Source organism: Marmota flaviventris, chromosome 3 (assembly GCF_047511675.1).
Source record: "Marmota flaviventris isolate mMarFla1 chromosome 3, mMarFla1.hap1, whole genome shotgun sequence".
Lineage (NCBI taxonomy): Eukaryota > Metazoa > Chordata > Mammalia > Rodentia > Sciuridae > Marmota > Marmota flaviventris.
This window is the reverse complement of record NC_092500.1, coordinates 41,178,160-41,200,417: the sequence shown is the minus strand read 5'-3', so window position 1 is coordinate 41,200,417 and position 22,258 is coordinate 41,178,160. Positions and strand designations below refer to the sequence as shown.

At 36.8% G+C, this 22,258-nt stretch overlaps 1 non-coding gene across 1 annotated transcript; it reads left to right on the top strand.

The window, feature by feature from the left end:
* The first annotated feature begins 7,167 nt into the window (after positions 1 to 7,167).
* Positions 7,168 to 7,241, top strand: Trnam-cau (transfer RNA methionine (anticodon CAU)). Its single transcript has one exon. It is a non-coding gene; the product is annotated as a tRNA-Met (tRNA).
* The last annotated feature ends 15,017 nt before the right edge of the window (positions 7,242 to 22,258 follow it).

The following is a 22,258-nucleotide window of genomic DNA, read 5'->3' as shown; positions in this document are numbered from 1 at the left end:
ATAATGGTGTGATGAAGAAGACAGTGAAAACTACAAAAGAAGGATGAACACTCATTGTCAGCGTAAGATACCTGTCAAGATTGTGGCACAGCTGACCCTGTTTTTCTGATGTCAAAGCTCATCTGCAAGGGACTGCTGATTGTTAAGATATTACTCTCTGAAGCTCATTGTTTCACAGTAAACCAATAGGAGGGTATTTTAATGTGGTCTCATTGGGGAACATTTTCTTAGTTTTTAAAAACCACTGCATTGGTGTCTTCTTTATCTATGATGAGACCTCTAGGAACCTCTTGGCTTCAGAATAGTCATTATGGTGGCTTACCTTTGAAGAGGATCTTCTAAGTGTCAGGTTTATCACGTTTTTACTCATTTAGCCCAACAATCCTGAAGGGCTGTTTATAGAAAAGAAACTGAGACATGGAGAGAGGGTAAGAAACCTGTTCTAGAACGTATCTAGATCTGGTATGTGATTGTAACTGAAATGAGATTCATGCTATGATTGTACTGACTCCAGAGCCTGTGTTTAATCCTTCTAATGGAGCATGAGAGTTATTTTTGATCCTTCAGAAACCCTAAGAAAAGTAACAAATTTATTGTTGATGCATATATTATTAAAATATATTATTTTGTTTGGGTTGAAATTACAACAGTCTTTTGCAATGCAGAGTTTGAGGGAAAAAGTAACAAACTTGTGGACTTTTGTGGGTAACTGTGAGATGAGACCAATGTTTAAAGCAGGAGTTAAGACTGAATTTGGTTTATGGAAGTGTTTTTTTTTTTAATGCCATTATACATGTGCTCTTTTTTTGCATTACAATTCTTTTTTTATGGGGTATAATTTCTCATTTTTCTGATTGTACAGGTTGCAGAATCACATTGGTCATACAGTCACCTATATACATACAGCAATAATAATACACATATATACCACAATTTTTCATATCTCTGTATATAAGGTATGTTGACACCCAATTCAAGTCTTCATACATGTACTTTGTATAATGATGACCATCACATTCCACCATCCTTGCTAATCCCCTTCCCCCTCCTTTTCCCTCCCACCTCTCTTCCCTATCTAGAATTAATCTAATCCTTAAACATTGTGAATTTTTTTTTAAATAAGCAACTTGAAAGTTTGGTATCTTGGTTCCATCTTGTGTTATTTCCTCTGCATTAAGCATGTGGCTTCTGGGCTAGCTGCAGGCTCTGAGTTAGGTTCAAGTCTGATTCTGTTAGTATCTCATTTAAAATCCAACATTTCTTTGTCCTACTTTCTGTACTCATTGTGTGTGTGTGTGTGTGTATGTGTGTGTTTCGTACTAGGAACTGAAGGGACACTTAACTAATGAGCCACGATGTCTCAGCTTTTTAAAATTTTGATACAGTGCCTCACTGAGTTGTTGAGGCCACCTTGAACTTGTGATCCTCCTGCCTCAGCCTCCTGAGTCACTGTGATGCATTTTAAGACAACATAGCTTTAAGTAATGTAAGTGAATATCTGGTACTTGAGGGGTTAGGATGTTGTATTCACTGTGTCTCTTTTGCATTTGATGTGAGGAGCCAGTTATTGTCATCACCAGTTAATCCATTCACTAGTGGTTGAGCTTGGGTTATGTAAAAAGGCACCCTACAAAAGGAGACTAGAATTTTAATAGTGGAAAGTGGATAACTAATTCTTAATTCTTTGAAGGAAATGCTCCTGCTGGACTTTGTTCAACACCAAAGTATTTTAGTAGAATGTAAATACAGTATTAAAATTCATAAACACAAATGAAATGTTTACCATTGCACTGTTCTTGATATGTGCTTTGATTTTTATGAATAAGGCAAGAGACTTTGACAGGGTTTATTGCTTTCATCACCAAGCATTTGAATATTGTTGCCCAATGCACTTGTTATCTCTTACTAGAAAGAGGTAAAACTATAGATGTTAACATGTTTCACTGTCACATGTCTGGTACATAAAGAAGTTGCTTAAAAATTCTTTGATTTTTGCCATAAAATAATAAGAGCTTCAGGTGGCATCTGGTGTAAGCTTTGCCTTATTATAGAAATGTTACTAAATGGGCTTTTGGAAGATACATTTTCTGGAAAGAGATTGATAATTGAATGAATGTAGCTACAACAGAGATTACATTGGGCCCATAGCATGTTCCAATATGATCCTACAATTGAGTCATGGCAGGTGGTACAGGGATGACACTTAGGGTGTAGTTGATAGTGTGGACTTGAGGGCACAGACTGGACTGCATTGCCTGAGACTGAATCCTGTTTCACAACTGCAGTAATGCTAGTCTTTGGGTCCGTTTCTTCAACTATAAAATTGGTATAATAACATCACCTTTCCTCATACAGCTGTGGTGAAGTTAGCATGAACTAATGTATGGGCCTTGCTTAGAACTATGCCAAGGTCACTCATATTAAGCAGAACTGAGTATTAGCCTTTATCGTGAACATTATTCTCATTGCTGACACCCTTGATTCTTCAATATCAGAAAATAAAATATAAAATTGTAAGCGGCCATACAATAGAAAAATAAGTTTTAAACTTCTCATACTGAAGGATATTTTGAGAAATACTATCTCTGCAATGCTTGAGAAGGGGCTTGCCTTTAACAAATCCTTGTTGTTCTTGATGAGCTCCTTTCCCCACTGAGGTCAAGACTATCTGTGGAAGCATTCACCTGTGGAAGTAATCCGAATGCTTACAAATGGGTTGAGTCCTCATTATTTTGTTGTGTTATAATTAGCTTTTCAGAAGTAATATCCAGCTGGGTGTGGTAGCACATGACAATAATCCCAGCAGCTTAGGAGGCTGAGGAGGAGGATTGCAGGTTCAAAACCAGCCTCAGCAACTTAGTAAGACCCTGTCAAAAAAAAAAAAAAAAAAAAGGTGTTTGTGGGGGCGGCGCTGGCAATATGGCTCAGTGGTTAAACAACCTTGAGTTCAATCCCTGGTACCAAATTAAAAAATCAACATAAACACCAAACAACAACAACAAAACCATTCAGTGGCAAAATACTCTATAGTCATTGAGATAAATGAATGAAAAATGAGTGTAAAGGGCTTTACCTCGCACACATAACCTGAGGCTTCAATAGTTGTTCCACATTGACAGGGTTTGTGTCATTACTAAGAAAAAGAGAGGTCATCTGAAAAGAGAACCATTATAAAATTTCTGCAAGTGCTACCTTTTTAGTGGTAAGCATTGTCTAAATTTTACAACAGGTCTCTTACTGCAATCACTATATCTGGAGTTGATTGCATTTTCTTACAGACTTTTAGATTTGGATGTTAAGTAAAAGGAAGGAGTATACAGTCAGCTCTGAAGATGGGCAATAGTTCTTGCAAATACGTGTAAACTCCACAGCCTCCTGTATCACTGTAATGGTCCTCAGGCTATGTGCTATAACTATAAATCTGTTTTTTTTTTCTTGTTTCAGGAGGCAAGAGGTGAGATGCTATTAAATCAGATAGAAATAAAGAATAAGAAGTTTTCTGACTTGTGTATTTAATGGGGGAAGTAAAGCATTTCAGGCAGAAGTTATTTTTCCCTGATTCTTTCATAGGTATCAAAGTCTAAGAGGACTGTGAAAAAGCTAGGAGCTCCAATTTCATCACCTCCTCCAGCTCCTTGTAGACTCCTTATAGAAACCAGGAGCTCATTAAAATTACATATATTATTTTCTGCACATCCCATCTGCTCCTTTTGGGTGGAGGAGGTAAGAAAAGCCAAGAAAACCATGAAAATAACCACTATTAGCTCAAATCTTATTTTAAGTGTAATACACTTAAACTTAGAATCTTCTTTTGAAATTTATTCTTTTAGTTAGCATTTATAAATCCTGTAAATTTATAATGGGCTGTGCACATTTCTTTCAAGTAATATTCTTTTTCTTTTTGCAATGCTGGGGATCAAACACAGGGCCTTGCATATGCTAGGCAAGCATGCTACTACTGAGCCACACCCCCAGCCCCTCAAGTGAATTTTTTTTTTAAATCTCTTTTAAGTTTTTGTGGGAGGTTGTTAATTGTGTAAACTTTGACAACTTTGGAATGCTCTCTCAAGGTAAAAGGTGGCGGTTTTACTTAGTGTTTGTGTTACAATTATTTGTACTTAATTACCTATGAACTTACACCTTAATCTTTTATACTCTTATTTCTTCTCATATCCAGCAAGGTATTTGGAAGAAATCTTGTTGATGTCCCATAGGGCAAATAATGTTCTTTGACTTTTTTTTTTTTTTTTACATTACCTGCAATTCAGAGCGGAACTGGGCCCTTAGCAGGTGTTTAGTAAATACTTGCTGATTTATCCATTATCCACAGGAAAATGGAAATTACTCTTACTTTTTAGTTAATTGCTAGAGAACTGATTATTTCCTAATGTACCCCATAGTAAATGGGGGGTGTATCTGTATCTGTCATTTGGGTATAACCCTTTCCTTGGAATTATTGGCCCTTTCTATTTTAGAAAGGCTTGGATCATGTTCTTCAGGTGTAGTTTGGTGGTAGATGGTTTCAGCAGAGGTTTTTTTCAGCAGATGGTTTCAGTGTAAGGTGGTATCTAAGAGTACCTGCTTGTTCTGCTTCTGCCATGGTGACAGCTGTGTGGCCTTGGAGATTGTAGCAGTGCTTACCTGTTATTGACAGTTAAATGGATGTAAATATCTTAGAAAGGAGCCTAACACATAGGGACTGTATCAGTGTGAGCTTTTATTAATAGCTTTTTGACTGAGTTTGTGATGGACCTTCACTTTCAGAACTGTGGAACTATTTGGAATTTGATAAGCTGTCTGGAAATGCAGCTGCTTATTTTATTTAGACTAGTTTGGAGCCTTTTGCACTGGGTTTATTTCCCTTGACCTTGGACTCATTTCTTCATCAGAGCCATTTTCCTTATTCTACTCTCAGAAAAGACAATAATCTTTATGTCTAGAGGAGACAGGCTGAATTACAGACAAAATACTCGTGATTTTCATCAGATTTTTCTTAGCACTATATTGAAAATACATAGTCTCTAATGGATTGATATGACCCTTGATAATACTAATGTGTGGCCAATTTAGACTTCAAGATTATGTATTTTTCTGATGAGAAGAGACTTTGGGGTTTTTTCTTTGTGGCTAAAACTGTTTAAGAGAACTCTAACTTGCTCTTTGTTAAGCACTTCTAGACTATTAGATGTCTGTTCAATTTTGGATATTGAGGAATTTTAGAAAAGTTCTGGCTTTACCAAACATGAAAACATTGAAGCAAGCACTACAGAACAGTCATGAGTCATTACCTTCTAAGAGTCTGCAAATAACTAAATTTTCATAAAACTTATCTGTTGGGTTAAAAAAAATTTACTTTTTGGGGCTGGGGATGTGGATCAAGCGGTAGCGCACTGGCCTGGCATGCGTGCGGCCCGGGTTCGATCCTCAGCACCACATACAAACAAAGATGTTGTGTCAGCCGAAAACTGAAAAATAAATATTAAAATTCTCTTTCTCTCTCTCTCTCAAAAAAAAATTTACTTTTATTCTTCCTTGGATCTAAACAAATGACATAGTTCTGGTATTTTGGGGATGTATTTATTCAGATCCATTATGAGAACTGGAGTTTATCAGTTCTTTCTCTTTAACTCTAGGGAAATTGGCCTAACTTCACAACTCATCTACAATTCCAAGTTATCAATTAGCTGTCAAGATGGCTGCTTTTGAAATGAAATAGCCTCTGAAATCCAACTGTAAATCTCCATAGACATCATTCTAACCACATCTGAATCATGGTTCACTGTTGTAAAGTGCTGAATTAAATCAACCAGATACTATTTCTGACTCGACTCCTCACTGTCAAAATGAAAGTTCTAGTGGATCAATTAGGGAATGTATTGATTTTTTTTAAAAGGCTCTCATCCTAGATAGAACTTATAAACCACAAGAGTATCTCTCTATATTTATGTACACACTTGACTAGTAGCTTAGATGGTCCCTCCCCAGCCCTTGCCTGTGCAGTGCCAGAGTACAATATGCAATGAACTATGGTCTGTTTTTTAAATGCCCTACCCATGAGTATTCATTGCTTAATGCAAGCAGGAAATGCAGGTTCCATATTTAGCGTGTGTGTTTTCTTTTTTGAAAGATTCACTTCAACATTAGAGACTGCAAAAGTTTTTTAAACAAATCTGCCTCACTTACAATACTCTCTCTTGGTTATTGTCTATTTTGAGTAAATCAACTCAATGAGAATTTTAGCTTACATATAATTAAAATTAGAAAAAAGAATCTTTGCTCAATTTTCAAAAAATTCCTTCAAAAGTATTAACAATTCAATCAGATTTGTAAAAATTTAAATAGTTAAATGTAAATACTTACTGCATAAAATGCAGAACACCATTGGCTTAGATTCTATATCATTTTATTTCTATTTCAAATACACTTAACCAGTTGCTTCTTTATAGGTACATTCTGGCTTTACATATGTGACTGTTTTTATATTGAACTATCATCTGTGTTATACAGATGAATATTTAATCACTTTGCAAGAGTTTACAAACGTTTTCAATAAATGTTATCACAAATATTTTTGTCACTGCTAATTTGGAATTGCGTATAGATTTTGAGTAAAAGAGGTTAATGTCATGGGATTGTTTTGACTAAGGTATAGTCTACAAAAATTGATTACCAGCCTTATTCATTGGTCTTTGAATGACCTGGCTTTAAACAAATATTAAGTCCATCTCCAAATAATAAAGATACACCAGTAATATAGATTGTATAAATGATTCTGCATGGAAACCATTGTTATTGCTGACTTGGGGGCTTTTATAAATATAAACAGGTTTGCCACTGCCAAAGGAGGGGAAAAAATGGAAGGATAGAAATGTGCTGTTTGTGGGGTAAGATGGAAAAGGAGCAGGCTGAGTTGGTTCTAACTCTCATACCCAATCCTTTTTGGTTTTCACATTACTTCCTTCAACTATGTCTTATTACTATTTCCTAAGTTTTTAGAATTAGTCTGAGGTTTCCTACCTGCCACCCCCCCAAAAAAATCCAAACTTTGAGGTGGTGATAGGAATAGTCAAAATAATTTGAACGGCCAAGGTGTGAAGAATTGATGACTGTAGGAAGATAGGCTTTTGTTTTGCAATGGTTGCACGATTAAACAAAGAATTAGGGGCTGGGGATATAGCTCAGTTGGTAGAGTGCTTGCCTCATATGCACAAGGCCCTGGGTTCAATCCCCAGTACCACACACACACACACACACACACACACACACACACACAAAGATTTAAACCAATATTTATTAAATGCCAAAGTGTCATGGAATAACTTTTGTCTGCATGGAATGAACCTGAAGAGTTGAAGGAGGAGTGAACATGTAAATCACAGTACAAGAGCTAAATGATGACTGACCGAAATATCAGAAGGTGCTTCATGGTTTATTGATAATACCTTAGATTTGTATTCTACAGTTGCCAAAGCAGTCCACGGATACTGTATCATTTTGCCTCTCACAGACTAGACATTATTATTCTTATTAAACAATGAAAAAATTAGGCTGTTGATTAGGAGATCTGAGTGAGTTCATAATTACTAACTATAGTACCAGGGGTAAAATCATAAACTTTAAATAACATAGTTTATTTTTTTAACTGACATGTCCAGAAAAACAATTAGGATTTAGAATATAAAATATAAGGTGGAATCTTAAGATGTGAATAGGGCATTCTGGAATAACATGAGAACAAAATGCAAGCAATATTTTAGGCTCTAAGGAGCATTCAAACTTCACTGGATGAGAAGGTTTGTGTGTGAGGTTTGTAGCTAGAAGGTTCCTAGACAGGTTGGTTGGGGGTAGATCAGTGATTTTTAATCTAGGGTCTGTGAAGATCCCCCTGCCTGGGAGACATTTGGCAATGTCTACTGATCTTTTTGTTATAACGGGGGCCTGTAGGTTGCTGCTCCTGGTATCTAGTTGATATTGACTATATGTTGTACCATGCACAGGATTATCCTGGACAATAAAAGATTATCTGGAGTTAGTACTTGTCCCCAGGGCAAGTTGGCTTCAGGGAGCCACTGAGCATTTTGTTTTAAGGAGGAAGTGTCTGTGCCTACTGGAAGTAGGTCAGAGATGGTTATCTGTGAACTGGATCTAGTTTTACAAATTCTTTGAACATAAATATCCAAACTGTTACCTTATCTATGTAGGAAACCACAAAATCACGGAGTGGTTAGTTTTGTTTTGTTTTGTTTTTGAGCATCTCATAGGAAGGAGGTGGATCTTGAAAGGGACTGAAACCTTTATAGGCAGATCCTTTGTAGATGTGTGAGATAATGAAAATTCAGCTGCCAGAAAGGTGGAATTGTACAGTAGATGAAACTTTCTTTCACTAAATGACTTGGGAGGCCTCCTGTTGAGCTCAGTAGAGCTTGAAAGGCCACAATCAGGCTGCCCATGCCTATAAATCACCAAGAAGGTTTCCAGCAAGGGCACTCGGTGCTGAAGTGATCGATGCTCCCCAAAGCATCAATGGGACATTCATCACGGTGATGAGATGTGAATGCTGCCAGGGGTCATGCGAATCTTGGATTTATCTGACTACTCTCAATTTTGAACAGCTTCAACCAGTGAGTTTTCACACACCCAGCCCCATTTTTAACTTTCAGCTGCATGAGATACAGGATAAAATTTAGAAGCCAGCATCTGCTACTTTGGTAATCATCTCCTTCAAATTGCTTTTCCAGCTTCTTCTCACTTACATAATGCTTATTTCCCTTCTCCCTTTGAGCTCCATGCATTATAAAGCTGGTTCCTCTCTTTTGTGCTGTCACAGGTATTTCCCCAGAAGATATTCTCATGTGAGAAAAATTATGCATTAGCAACACGAGTGCCATTTGTTTTAATGGAGTGTAGTGAGAAATGAAAGATAAATGCCAGGTGATTCCAGGCTAGTATTCAATGGTGTGTTCGCTACCAGGATTAATGGATGTCTTATTGTGTACTCTTTGGGAGGAGTATGATTAACATGATGAAAACCTCTCTCAATCCAAGACCTGTAGGTTTTCAGTTATCTGAGACAGGCTACTGTTTACTCTAGGCAAAAGTGCACATTTTCTATAGCTGTAAACTATCTTCAGGGCCAAGAAAATATCAGACCTTATAGATTGCTTCAAACTAATCCAATCCTGGAAAAAGGTCAGTCTACAAAACTTATTATTTTTCAAAATCATATGGCATTCTATATCCTGAGGCATATTCATTAGCTCCAGGGCTAGGGAGCTCATCATCTTTTATTAATATTCTTGGTTTTCTGTGGCTCTCTTTTAAGCTTGGCCAGATTCATCCTCTGGACCAATACCAATTTTCAGGGACATGTAAACCTATTTTTAGTTTTCTCTATTCACCCCTAAAGTCTTTAAAAGAAAAGAATATGACCATAATTCAGGAAGACATTTAAACTTTTTCATTTGGAGCTTCATTCGAAAAAAGCACAAAAGCAGTTGTGAAAGATAACTTAGAAAATCATGAACTATGGTGGGATTTGGTGGGTTGTTTTTTTTTTTTTTTTTCCTCTACCAACTGAGAAGAAATATATTCTAAATGCCAAATATTAAATGAGATAATGTGCAGTTAAATCTCATTTTAGTTGTTTGAAAGAGGATGCTTCCTGAATTTTATTATTTTTTCTTATTAAATACATAGGCATAGTTTCTCAATATGCTTTAACTACCAATATATACTGGTGATTGAATGCTTTTCTTGACAATATGGCCATTACATGTTCCTCCTTTTCTTGATGTACGATATACATTTTAATATACATACCCAGGGTTTTATGGTTAGGTTTAAGTTTTATTTTGTCTGCTGTCTATTTTTATTTTCTAATTTTCTAGTTCAATAAATTTAAGTTAATGGTTTAGATAAAAAGCAATTGTAGCCATTCAGAGATTTATAGGCCTATAATTACCTGGCAGACTTAAGAAGGAAGATATGTATATTTCACAGCCAGTTTTGAGAAGATGATTCCTACTTTGAATATGCTTGGAAAGGTTACAACTTGATTTGAAAAGTGAAGTTTTCTAATAGCAAACCTAATCTAAAAAATAAAGTGAAATGGGCCTAGGAAAAGTCGTAGAAATTTTGAAGAGGCCTGAAATCATTTGGATGATATTTGTAAAAATATTGTTGAAGAGTCATTTCTGAATATTGTGGCACTAGGCATGATGAGAAAATGAGTAGAATTTCGCACGGTACTGAGGTCCTATTAAATAATGTTTAATGTGCTTGGTTACTGAAATTTGCTTTTTTCTTTTTTTGGTACCAGGGGTTGAATCCAGGGGCTTTTTACCACTAATCCACATCCCCAACCATTTTTTAAATATTTTATTTAGAGACAGGGTCTCATTAGGTTACTTAGGGCCTCACTAAGTTTCTGAGGCTGGCTTTGAACCTCGATCCTCTTGCGCCACCGGGATTGCAGGTGTGAGTCACCGTGCCTGGTTTGAATTTCTTAATTCCAGTCAACTTTGGAAATTTTTATGCAATATAGCATAGAAAATAGTTAAAAATAGTCTCTATGATAATGTCTAGAAAAAGTTAGGCTTTGACCCTTTTACTTGAATATTGTCTCCTGTTATAAAATAATATTTGTTGTGCTTGATATTTGCTTACAGGGCCTTCTTTAGAAAAGTGACTAGTTCAAAAAGTGTGCATTGTGTGTTTTCCTTTTGACTCTAGACTGTGAGTTCTAAGATCCAGAATCCTACGAGACATCAATATACTTCAACAGTGTTAGCCTGTGTTGTTTAAACTATAGTAGGATGAGCCAGGGCTTTTAGAGAATGTGGTTATCTAAGCAGTCCTCAATGTGTCTTGTAAGAGACATTAAACAAAAACAAAATTTTAAGCAATTTGTGTCTGTTGAGACATAACTGTTACAAGGCTCTAAATTGTCAACATCTCATATTTATAACATTCTATCTTCAATAAATTATAAACTCCTCTGTCTGATCACTTGCTAAGTGATGTTTGAATGTTCAGTAAAACACAAGTCAGTTTGAAGATCTTTGTCCTTAGACTGCTTGATTTACTTTTGACACATACTCAGTGTTTTCCACTGAGGGAAGGCAGTCTTTCCCCCATGTATTCAGTTTGTGTAAAGGAATTGTGAAGTTATAAATCCTATTGATGGCAATATCACAGGCATCAGAAAAGTGGAGCTTTGACCATGACTAATGAATATAATCATTTATATAAATTCCAACACTGTGCCAGCACATAGTAGATACTTTAATTTTGCTCTGAGCTCATACTTGTAATGCCATTTCCCCTGCAGCCAGCCCCCATCACTTTACACATAGATTGGTGTATTAGTTTTCTACTACTGCCATTAAAAATCATCACAAATTTCTTGACTTAACACCCATTTCTTATCTCATGGTTCTGAAGGCAGAAATGCAGGTTATAATGGCTCAGGTGGGTTCTCTACTTAACCATTTAAGGTTCTAAGTCTTTTCTAGAGATTCTGAGGATGAAACCATTTCAAGCTCATGCTGTTCTTTGCAGTTGTGGGACAGAGGTCTCTGTTCCTTTGCTGGCTGTCAGTCCTGGACAGTCTTTGCAAACCCTGGCGCATCTGTTTACATTCCTTCATTTCCTTCTCAAGAGTCTTTCCCCATCTACCCTCAATAGCAGTGGGTCAAATCACTCTCACACTTAAGTCTTTCAACCCACCTCCCCCACTTTTTTTTCCTTCCACATCTCTGATTCCAGCCAGAGAAAGTTTTCTATTTTTAGGTCTTCTATAGTTAGATTTGATCCACCTGGAAAATCCAGGAAAATGTCCCAGTTATAGGACTTTCAACCTTAACCACATCTTCTAAGTCGTCTTTGCCATGTAACAATTCAGAGAGATGAGGGGATGGCCATCTTTCAGTTGTAGTTCTGCCTCTTACGACAACAATAAAGGCAACTAAAAAACTACTCCATCTTCTCTTCAGGTTTGTGACTTTGATCCTTCCTCTCACTCAGGGGCTGTGTTGGGCCATGAAATCAAGACTTTTCAGGCCGTTGTTGACACCATGAGTGTTTGAACCTACCTCTGCCTTCCTTCTCTTTTCCTTCTTTCTTTCAAGTTATTTCATTTTTGTTCAAAGCTTTTCATTTAGTCTATTATATATCTATCTCATTTGTGTTTTTTGTCCCTAGTTCCCATGTAACTCAAGTGGCCTTTGGCAGGTAACATAATTTTTTTTTCACATTTCATTTGATTTGTAATTCCTAAAGTATGTTTCATTTCAGGGATATGAATGTGTTTGATTATGGTATAAGGTGCTGACCTACATGACAAAGAAGGTGTGTACCACATCTCCTTTCTAAAATCTGAAAAATTCTGAGTTCTGAAACAGTCTGACCTCAAATATTTTTGGTAGTGACAACTTCCTGGGTTCCATAGTCCTACATCCCTGTGATATGCCACATAGTTTTTATGAGCTTCTTTCCCTCTCTAAGGTGTACTAGGTATCAACTACTTGTGTAAAATAAAAATGAATCATACTTGATTGTATTTTGTACAGAGTTGTTTTTAAAGCTGCCTACCTATTCTGCCAATGGCACACATCATTTTGAGAACAGATATCATGGAACTGGGCCAGAAAAATACTCCAAGAATGTATTGCCAAAAGTATTAGGAGGCAAAATGTGCATTATTCATGGAGGGAGGAGGCATCCTTTTTTTTCAGGGATATGCTTGGTTTTCAGTTAACAAGAAATTCTGGGCATTGTTCCAGAATTTAAATTTACAGTGTTGATAGCAACACATGAATCTGAAAGTTGGAAGACTACGTTAACCGTGTTGGATTCCCTTAAGATGCACTGGACCTCTCGTATGCCAGACAAAAAATTGTGAGGGGAAAATTTATAGTGTATATTCAGTGCCCTAGTTAATTTACTAATTTGCTTAATTGATACTAAAAACAATGCTTTTCTTCAGCTTTCTTTTATCTTAATGTAGCTGCTCCTTGCCTTACCTAGTTAATCTCTTCACTTGATTTTTAAAAGGCTCAAGAAAACTTACTCAAAAATAAGCTCATGGCTGACTCATAAATGGGTAATTTGAAGAGAAATAATGGTACTTATTTTCTGGCAGTGTTATCTAATTAATATTTAAACCAAGAATCTCCTGTGTTGGAGGAGCTTGAGTATATGGTCATAGAGTTAAATGCCTCCCAGAATAAGGGGCCTTTGATGTGTGAAAATTCCCTGCCCCCAACCTTAATCCTCCTGGATTTTGATCAGATAAGCCCCAGGTAGTTATGTTAGCAACAAGCCTGAGGCACTTACATTTCTATCAGGAGTTATTTGGATCTGGCCCAAGAAGACTGCTTGGGTACTCTGAAGTGTGTGCTGCGGATGAACATAGGCCCTGAACCTGTGGCTGTGTATTATTTATGCTTATCCCTATATTCCCCAAAGTACCAAGGGATGGGGGCGGATGGTGGTGTTCCCATTGTCACTATCCTTTTTTAATGTACTCTCATTGATCTCCTGGCAGAAATAACCTTATTTAGATACCAAGTTCACATTTAAATTAAAATATTCATACCGTGTGGTAAATGATTATTGCCTAAAAATTTATCCGATTTGATTTTCTTATAAAGTTCTGTAACAGAAGTTCAAATGGTTTAGTATTCTGATTTTTCTCTTCTCAGCTATTTTTTTCTCTTTCATAGGAAGCAAATTATATTTACAAATAGAAATAAACATTTCTTATTTGTGTAGTATTATCTTCTTTTTGGGTGGGGAACACTCATGGGAATGGAAATTTCATGAGTTCGTTACCTAATAATATTTCCAAGTCTTGAATCAAAATTATCTCCTCTTTAAATGTTTATTTTTTTCACCTTCTGTTTAATAATAGTAAGCTTATCAGTTCCTTTTTCAAAATTTTTATCTTTTAAACTTGAAGATAAGTAGGGGGGGGTGAGAAATACACTTCTGGTTTTCTATAATTTCATTAGTCTTCAGATGGCCTGTTGCTTTTTAGCCTATTTTTAAGACTAATGTTATTACACTTTTGACTATATTCTTCAGTTCTTTAGAATGAAAGTTCTCAAGGTTTGGCTGGGGGACTCTTGGATACCCCCCAAATCTTTCTGGTGTCTATAAATTCTATGAATCTGTATATTTCAGTGAAAACGGTGCATCACAACAGAATCTAACTAAATGTTAAAAACCCATACAGAAAAAGATTTATAAAAATGTAGAACAAGGGCTGGGATTATGGCTCAGCAGTGGAGCGCTCGCCTAGCACGGGCAGGGCCCGGGTTCGATCCTCAGCACCACATAAAAAATAAATAAATAAAGGCATTGTGTTGTGTCCATCTACACCTAAAAAGTAAATTAAAAAAAAATGTAGAACATCGTCACTCTATTAATCTTTGAAAAATTTTTACTGTTACATACTTAGCATTGCTGCAGCCTGTACATGTTAAAATCTAGCTTAAATGAATGATGATATTTAAAAATGGGCTGCAATTTTAATTCTTTGTGAGTAGATATGGATAAACATAACCCACATAACCCAGTGATCACTGACATCCTCAGTATGTTTTGAGGTTTACAGGAATTCTGAGATGAAAAATTGAGACCTGCCTTTTCTATGACCTCCTAAACTTACAGTTCCCTGCGTGCTTTTCTTTAAAGTAAAGGGGCTTTGTTAGGGTTTTCATTTTAATATGTGATATAAGTGAAAAAACAACATTGGCATAAGTGGTGGTGATTGTGGGTGGGGAGGTTGTTGCAGAGTGTTTTGTCTGAAATTAAGTCATCATTGAGTACAGAAAGAGAATGAACAACGGCAGCTTGCCACCAGACTTCACCAAATCTCAATATTTTATTTGCTCCACATTTTCTTCAAACCAGAATGCTATCTTATTCTCAAGGGGAATTATGTTCTGAGTTTAATGTTTATCATTCTTATATGTATTTTATTCTCTTTATGTAGACATGGATTATAACATCATAAAATGTTTATCATTCTTATATATATTTTATTCTCTTTATGTAGACATGGATTATAACATCATAAAGTGTTTTGGAATGTTTTGAAGTTAAAAGCTAGACTAAGTTCTTTCCATTCATTGTGGAGTTTCGGGGATATATCCCTGTTACCACATGTAACTTTATTTTTACTGGCGCATGATGCCCTTTTGTACAATCATATATTGGTGGATTCTTTGACCTAATGGTAGACCAAAGTAGTGCTATACCTTTATAAAAGTGCTGCAACAATATTTTGGTGGGGAGGGGATACCAGGAATTGAACTCAGGGGCACTCATGAGCCACATCCCCAGTCCTATTTTGTATTTTATTTAGAGACAGGGTTTCACCAAGTTGCTTAGTGCTTTGCTTTTGCCGAAATTGGCTTTGAACTTGAGATTCTCCTGCCTCAGCCTCCCAAACTTCTGGGATTTCAGGTGTGCACCATTGGCTGCAACAATTTTTGAAAAAGTTATCTTGTATACATGAGATTTCCTCTAGACCCTCTTAAGGGTGGAATTTGTAGATAAAGGATATTGATTAGTTTCCTATGATAGCTATAAAAATTTTTCACACACTTGTTTAAAAAAATCAGATTGTTCTCTCAATTCTAAAGATCAGAAGTCTGGTTTCATTGGGCTAAAATAAGTGTATGGACAGGGCTATATTCCTTTTCAATTCTGGAAAGGAAAATATTGTTTTTGACTTGAGCAGAAAAGGCTTCTAAAGGTCATCTGCATGCCTTGGCTTGTGATGACTTCTTCATTATTAAATCCAGAAGTGTAGCATTTCAAATCTCCCTTTGGCCTGACCTTCCTACCTCTTTGCTCTTACAAGGACCTTTGTGATTACATTGGGCCCACCTGAATAATCTTCCCACCTCAAATCCATAACTTAACAAAAAGGGACTTTGCAGATTTTATTATGTAATGTGATTTGTTTGTAGATTTTGGGTATTATGAAACCATGAGTATGAATATCTTTGGCTTTACTAGATGTCCACACATGACTTTCCAAAGTGGTTTTACCAAGTTTTGCTTCCACTAGCAGTACAAGAATTGGTCAACTTCCTTATCAACATTTGGTATTTTCAGACTTCAGTATGTTTCCCCTTTGAGAAATAAAAGGTTTTGCTTATTAATAATGATGAGCGTCTTTTCGTTGTTGTTGTGTGTGTGTGTATTTGCTCTTTTGCATAAATTTTCTTATGTTGTATATTACCATTATGCAAACATAGTTGGATTGTTTTAATTAAGACTATTTGCTCATATTCCCTCTCACACAGCTTTGTGAGATTTTCTTGCAGGTCATTTCTGGGAATTATATTTTACTAGACAGAAACACTTACTGCATTACCTACAAACTGACAGTTATCAAAATGTAAAGTAAAACCAATATCAGGCTTAATATTAATTGAAGTTTATCCAGAGACATTACCAGCAAACTACTTATGTATCTAATACTGTTCTTCATGAGTATATCCTTGGCAATTAAAAATATGAACATATTTAAAACCATTGTGCTTATTCATGATCGCCCCAAGAACATAAGTACCATCTGCATCATTTCTATGGCAGTTCTCATAATCTCTCTCTTTTTTTTTCAAATTTGGTTCTTTTTAGTCATACAAGATGGTATAATTCATTTTGACATAGTTATAAAAGCATAGAATATATCTTGTTCTAATTCAGTCCCCAATATCATAGTCTCTCACCTGATTTCCCTTCTTTTAGTATCATATACCATCTGCCTAATTCATATGCAGCCCAGAAGCCAGACAGATCTCTCTCCAGAATTCCTTGAGGAAAATATTCCTACAGATGCTTCTAACAGATTTCATAACCTTTTTTTAATCCATGGACCTTTTAGAATTTAAAGATGGTTATGTTTCCTTTCACCATGTGTATGTATATTTCTCCCAAACACATACAATATAATCATACCTCTAGAGTGTGAACATGCCACATATAGTCTGTCTTCCAAATTAAAACATAGGAGTTGCAGAATAAAGATGAACCTGATTAATTTACAAATCAAACTGTGGTGCTCTTTATGATCTGACTCCTTGCCAGATTAATCTCCCACTACTATATCCCTCGTAAAGATTCTACTACTTGAAATTCTTCAAATATGCTGTGCCCTTAACAGTTCAAGTTAACACAGATTCTGGCAGCAGGAATCTTACATCTATTTCTCTATCTGATAAGCATTTTAATATATAGAATACTGTCCATGCCTTTGCCAGATGCTTTATATAGCTTTCAATAATTTTATTTTCTCCTTTTATCAGCTTAGAATAGATTGATCATGTCAGCAACCCTGGACAATGAAAGACTATTAATTCTTCAGCATGTAAAAACACACACACACATACACACTCAGAACAAAACAAAACAAACAAACAAACAAACAAACAAAACCTGGTATCATTACTTGGCTGTCTTAAAAATCCTGTTTCTTGATGCCTTGAAATGTTCTACAAGTTACCTCTTTTTAGGAGGGAAAAGTGAGAGCCAGTGTAGTTACAATGAAGATGGGTTCTAAATGCAGATAAGATAATCAGCAACTTCACAGTTGCAAGTTGGACAAAATGCATTGAAGTTTATTTTAATGAAGATGTTTTAGTCCATTTTGGGTTGCTATCACAGAATATTATGGACTGGATGATTTGTTAAGAAAAGATTAGTTTATGGATCTAGGGGCTAAGAAATCCAAGAGCATGGTATTGGCATCTGTTCAGCTTCTGTTAAGGCCTTCTTGTTGCTTTGTGACATTGCGCCTAGCAAGAGAGAGCCAAGGAAGATGAACCTACTCACCCATGAGAATTAACTTGCTTTCATGAGGGCAATATTACTTCCTTCATGTGGTGTAGCCCTCATGGCCTATATATCTCCCATTAGGTTCCACCTTCCAACACTGCTGCATGGGAATTATGGTTTCAACACCCAAACTTTTGTGGGACACATAGCAAAGGATATTAGATTAATGTAACCAAAGTACACCATTATGTTCTTATCAGTTATAACCTGACCTAAGCTCCAGCACCCTTTTTCTGTGACTGCCTTGGCCATATCATTTTTGAGTTGCCTTTTCTTGAGTATTTTCTGACAGAAAAATAGCTACCAGGTTCTAGGCCACATACTTCATACTACAGTATCTAAAAGTGCATTGAATGCCCTTTCGCAATGCTAGAACAGGAGTCTTAGAATTGACTTTGTTTGGAACAGTTTAGACCACATGCCAATCCTGTGGTGAGGGGAACCTCAAGTATTAAGGTGGTTTATCACAGGGTCACTGGTCATCTATTATATAAATGTAGCAAATTTAATAATGGGCATCTGGATAAAAAAAAGTAAGATCAAGCCCAAGGGCACAGATTCTCCATATACCACATCTGGACCTGGAACATTTAACTAAAGCTTGAATGATTATAAAGGAATGGATGAATGAATGAATGAATAAATAAATAAATAGTTTAAGGCACCACACATTATATGGCAGAACCCTAGTTTCCTCATCTTAAAAATGAACATCATATTATCTACCATTGAGGGTTATAAGTATCAGGAAATGTGACAAGTCTGCAATTTTACCCTATTTATTAGCTTAATAAGTTAGCCTACCAGAATTTATGTTTGCTGGCAAGAGACAGACTTCTGATCAGATGCAAAGGATTTCATTGCTCAGAGCAATAGTAGTAGCCAGAGCATTAACATTTGGACTAAGTCTCTGAGCTCCTGTCCCCAGAGGGCAATGGAGAGATGGGCGAGAGGTGAGTGATGCTTGCACATGCAGCGGCTTGCATTCTAGAAAAGGAACCATGACCAAAGCTAGGGAAGTCGAGTCTCTTATAATATGCTTTCAGCATACCTGCCTGATCTTTGGCTTGGATATAAGCATTATCTTTATTATACTGGACAGTAAACAAACTTGCCCTTTATTGCAGAGAGAGGCACTGTTTTTATCTTCCCAAGCTATTTTCTCCAAGAATATTCTTGAAAAGATAGTTCAGAACAAAGGCTGTTTGGTACCTCCACTTATAAGGAATGCATAAATGCTGAGAACTCATGGAAAATGGTCTCCTAATAATATCCACACTTTGTTTTTATACCATCTTGGCTTCTGGAGAATTTTCCCATGAGTATGTCATTCCATTGGGCACTCTAATTAATCTGGCTGGCAGAAGCTGGACCAAATCTGTTTAATTTGTCTCATACTGTATTTAATTAAGGCTTTTATCAATAGGATTCCAAGTGGCATGATGAGGCTAACTTCATCCCCCAGGGTTCCAACCATGCTGTCCAGGATTTCAACCCTAGCTAACAGAACAAATCCTGCAAAACACTGGTCTTAGAAAACCTGGTGACTTTCTCAAGTTTCCATGTGGCTTATGGCATCAATACAGGCATAGCAGGATGTGCTAGTGATCATTTGTCCTTTGCCTTGGACCATGGCAGATAAGGCAGGTAAGTAGGTCCAGGGCAGTGATCTGAGATGGACTGGAATATCTTCCAGGGCCAAGATGAGGCCATTTATCACTGTAGCTAAAGTTTGAGACAGATTCCAACTGACCTTTCTCATTATATGGCCATGTTACTGTAGTGAAGACTGCCCATAGGGTGGGCATAAGTAACAAGTCAGTGATGTCTCCAGGAAACTCCCCAATACAATGTTTTCTACTTATGGGGGTCTTAAACATCACTGTATTTAACAGAATCTGGCTTTTCTCCCTCTTTTCATCTTACCTAGCTCCTAACTTCCCATCACTTTGCATTTTTTTAAGTCCCTGTGTTTGCAATGTTCCCTATAACACTTAGCCTTTGCCCAAGCTGGGCCCTCCATGTAAAATGACATTCTTATCAACATCAGCCTAATTAACTTCCATTCACCCTTTGGTGTACTGTGCTGTTTCCACTACCTTATACTGTGTCTTATATTGATGTGCTGCTCCATAGCACTTATCCCAATTTTAATTGACATTAGTTATTTCATTAATGTCTGTCCATTGCCATACTGTATGCTCTGTGATGGATCGGAATTACATTTGGTTTTGCTCATCATTGTATTCATGTATCTATTGCACACAATCAGTAGAAAGTAAACACTTATTAAATGAATTTTAAAAGATATTTAAAACTGTTTGAAAAAGATTAGTGTCAAGCCTGTGATGAGTGAGCCCTCATTTATCACAGGTGGCTCATAATTGACTGTAGTTTGACAGACCAGGAAGGAAGATCCAGTGACCAGACACTAAGTGAAAATACAGGGTGGTGTGCAAGCTCAGAAAAGGAAGCAAACAAGTAAGGCAGACCAAGAAAAGAATGTTTAAAGCATTGGGAAAAACACACCTGGAGGCTAAAGGGTACAGCATTTTCTTACTGGAAATCAGCAGCAGCCTACCAAATGGGCAGGCAGCAATTAATCAAGAGGTGACATAAGTTATAACTAAACCCCAGGCTGCTTGGAAGGCTTAATAATCCATCAGAGAGCCAAGGTACCAAAATGATATTTGGTGATTTGATTCCTCAGTTCCTCAAAGGGTTCAGGGTGGGGAAACCCTCAGGGCGGTGCCTGGGTTGAATCCTCTCACTCAAATGAATAATAGGATTCTCATGAAGCTACTATTCCATAGTTGCCTGGAAGTTCTTTAGTTTCATCTGCACTTTTAGTTTTTTTTTTTTTTTTTTGGTCAGGGTAGTTCATTGAGTCCTGGAAGTATAAATTTTTTCTCCACTTGATTGTGTAAGCCCCTCAAAGTCAGGCACTCTCCTTATTCTCTGTATCTCAATTACATGGCATGGTGCCTGGTCTTGTAGTTTCCACCAAGCTCTGACTTATCTTGGTATATAATCTCAGTTTACTGGCTTTTTCCTTGCTTCACCTTTGCCATGGGGCTATCAAGGCTCTGAAGATTCTTGTGACAACTGTATGAAATAATTTTCTAGGAAGAATGTATAGTGCCCAGTGAATGTTAGATTTCATTGTTAGGGATTTGATAAGGCCAGGCATGGTGGCACACAGCAACTTGGGTTGCTGAGGCCGGGGGATTGTATGTTCAAGGCCCTGTATTTAAAAAAACAAAAAGGGCTGAGAATGTGGTTCAGTGGTTTAGTGCCCGTGGGTTCAATCCCCTGTACCAAGGGTCAGGGCAAGGCAATAGGAAAGCCCACCCTTTCTAAGTTTTGGTAAGTAAGGGTGTGGAAATCTTAAAATCAGAACATTAATAGGTATGTGTAATTGAAAGTTGGGAGGCGCACCTGGCCTTTTCTCCATCCAGTGGTGACCTGGGGTTCCAGCATCCTCCTCTCTCCTGGTTCTGTATGTGCCCCAGAGCCTCCTTGGAATTTTTAACTGTATCTTCCATACAGATGGCCAGTGAGTGGAAAGAGGGTATGGAGGATCAAACTGGCCCTTGTAAGGGCCAAGTCTAGCACTGATTTAATTCTCTGCTACCCATGTTCTATTAGAATCCAGTCACATAGCCCCAGGAAGATAGAAGACGACTGGAGAATTAGATTCCAGTGTCCCTCCAAATGGGCAGGACTTCCTTGTTGTAATGTTTCTAATGAAATAGATTTCATTAATAATAGCCAACTATCACTCATGGCCAGCATGAATATCATGTTCATTGCAGTTAATTTAGTTTTATTAACATCTGTATTGTTATTTTCATTGTTTGTTTTTACAAATTGCCTCTTGTGGCTGTATCCAACCTATGGCTATATTTAATCTGACAGCTGGAAGACCAGTGGGGAAGATGGCACAAACAAGGGACAGGCCTCCAAACACACGCTACGAAATCGTGAAGCTGTTTCATGTCTTGGAAACTGCAAGAACCACAGAGATACTTCTTTGTGATATCTATTGATTTCTCATTAAACTCCCCTTTGATTTAATTATGGGTTTAAATAGATCACATTTTCAGCATTAATAAACTCCAGTAGCTTCATATTTGACTTTGAAATTATAGTTAAACTAAAGCTTTTTCTAATAGGAGATTAAATATAAATATATATTCCATCTCATTTGTTAACTGCTAAAAAGCTTATAATACAGTTGTTTCTCAAGATTCCTGTTCCATAGGTTAGGAGCAGGAATTATCTCTTTTGCCGAGAAGAGGTGCTTTTTTCTTACAATGGGGCAATCGACCATTCTCACAGTGTCAGGCATCCACTGGTTCTCTGGCATTATTTTTAGTTATCAGTAGTTTTTTTTTTAACGGAT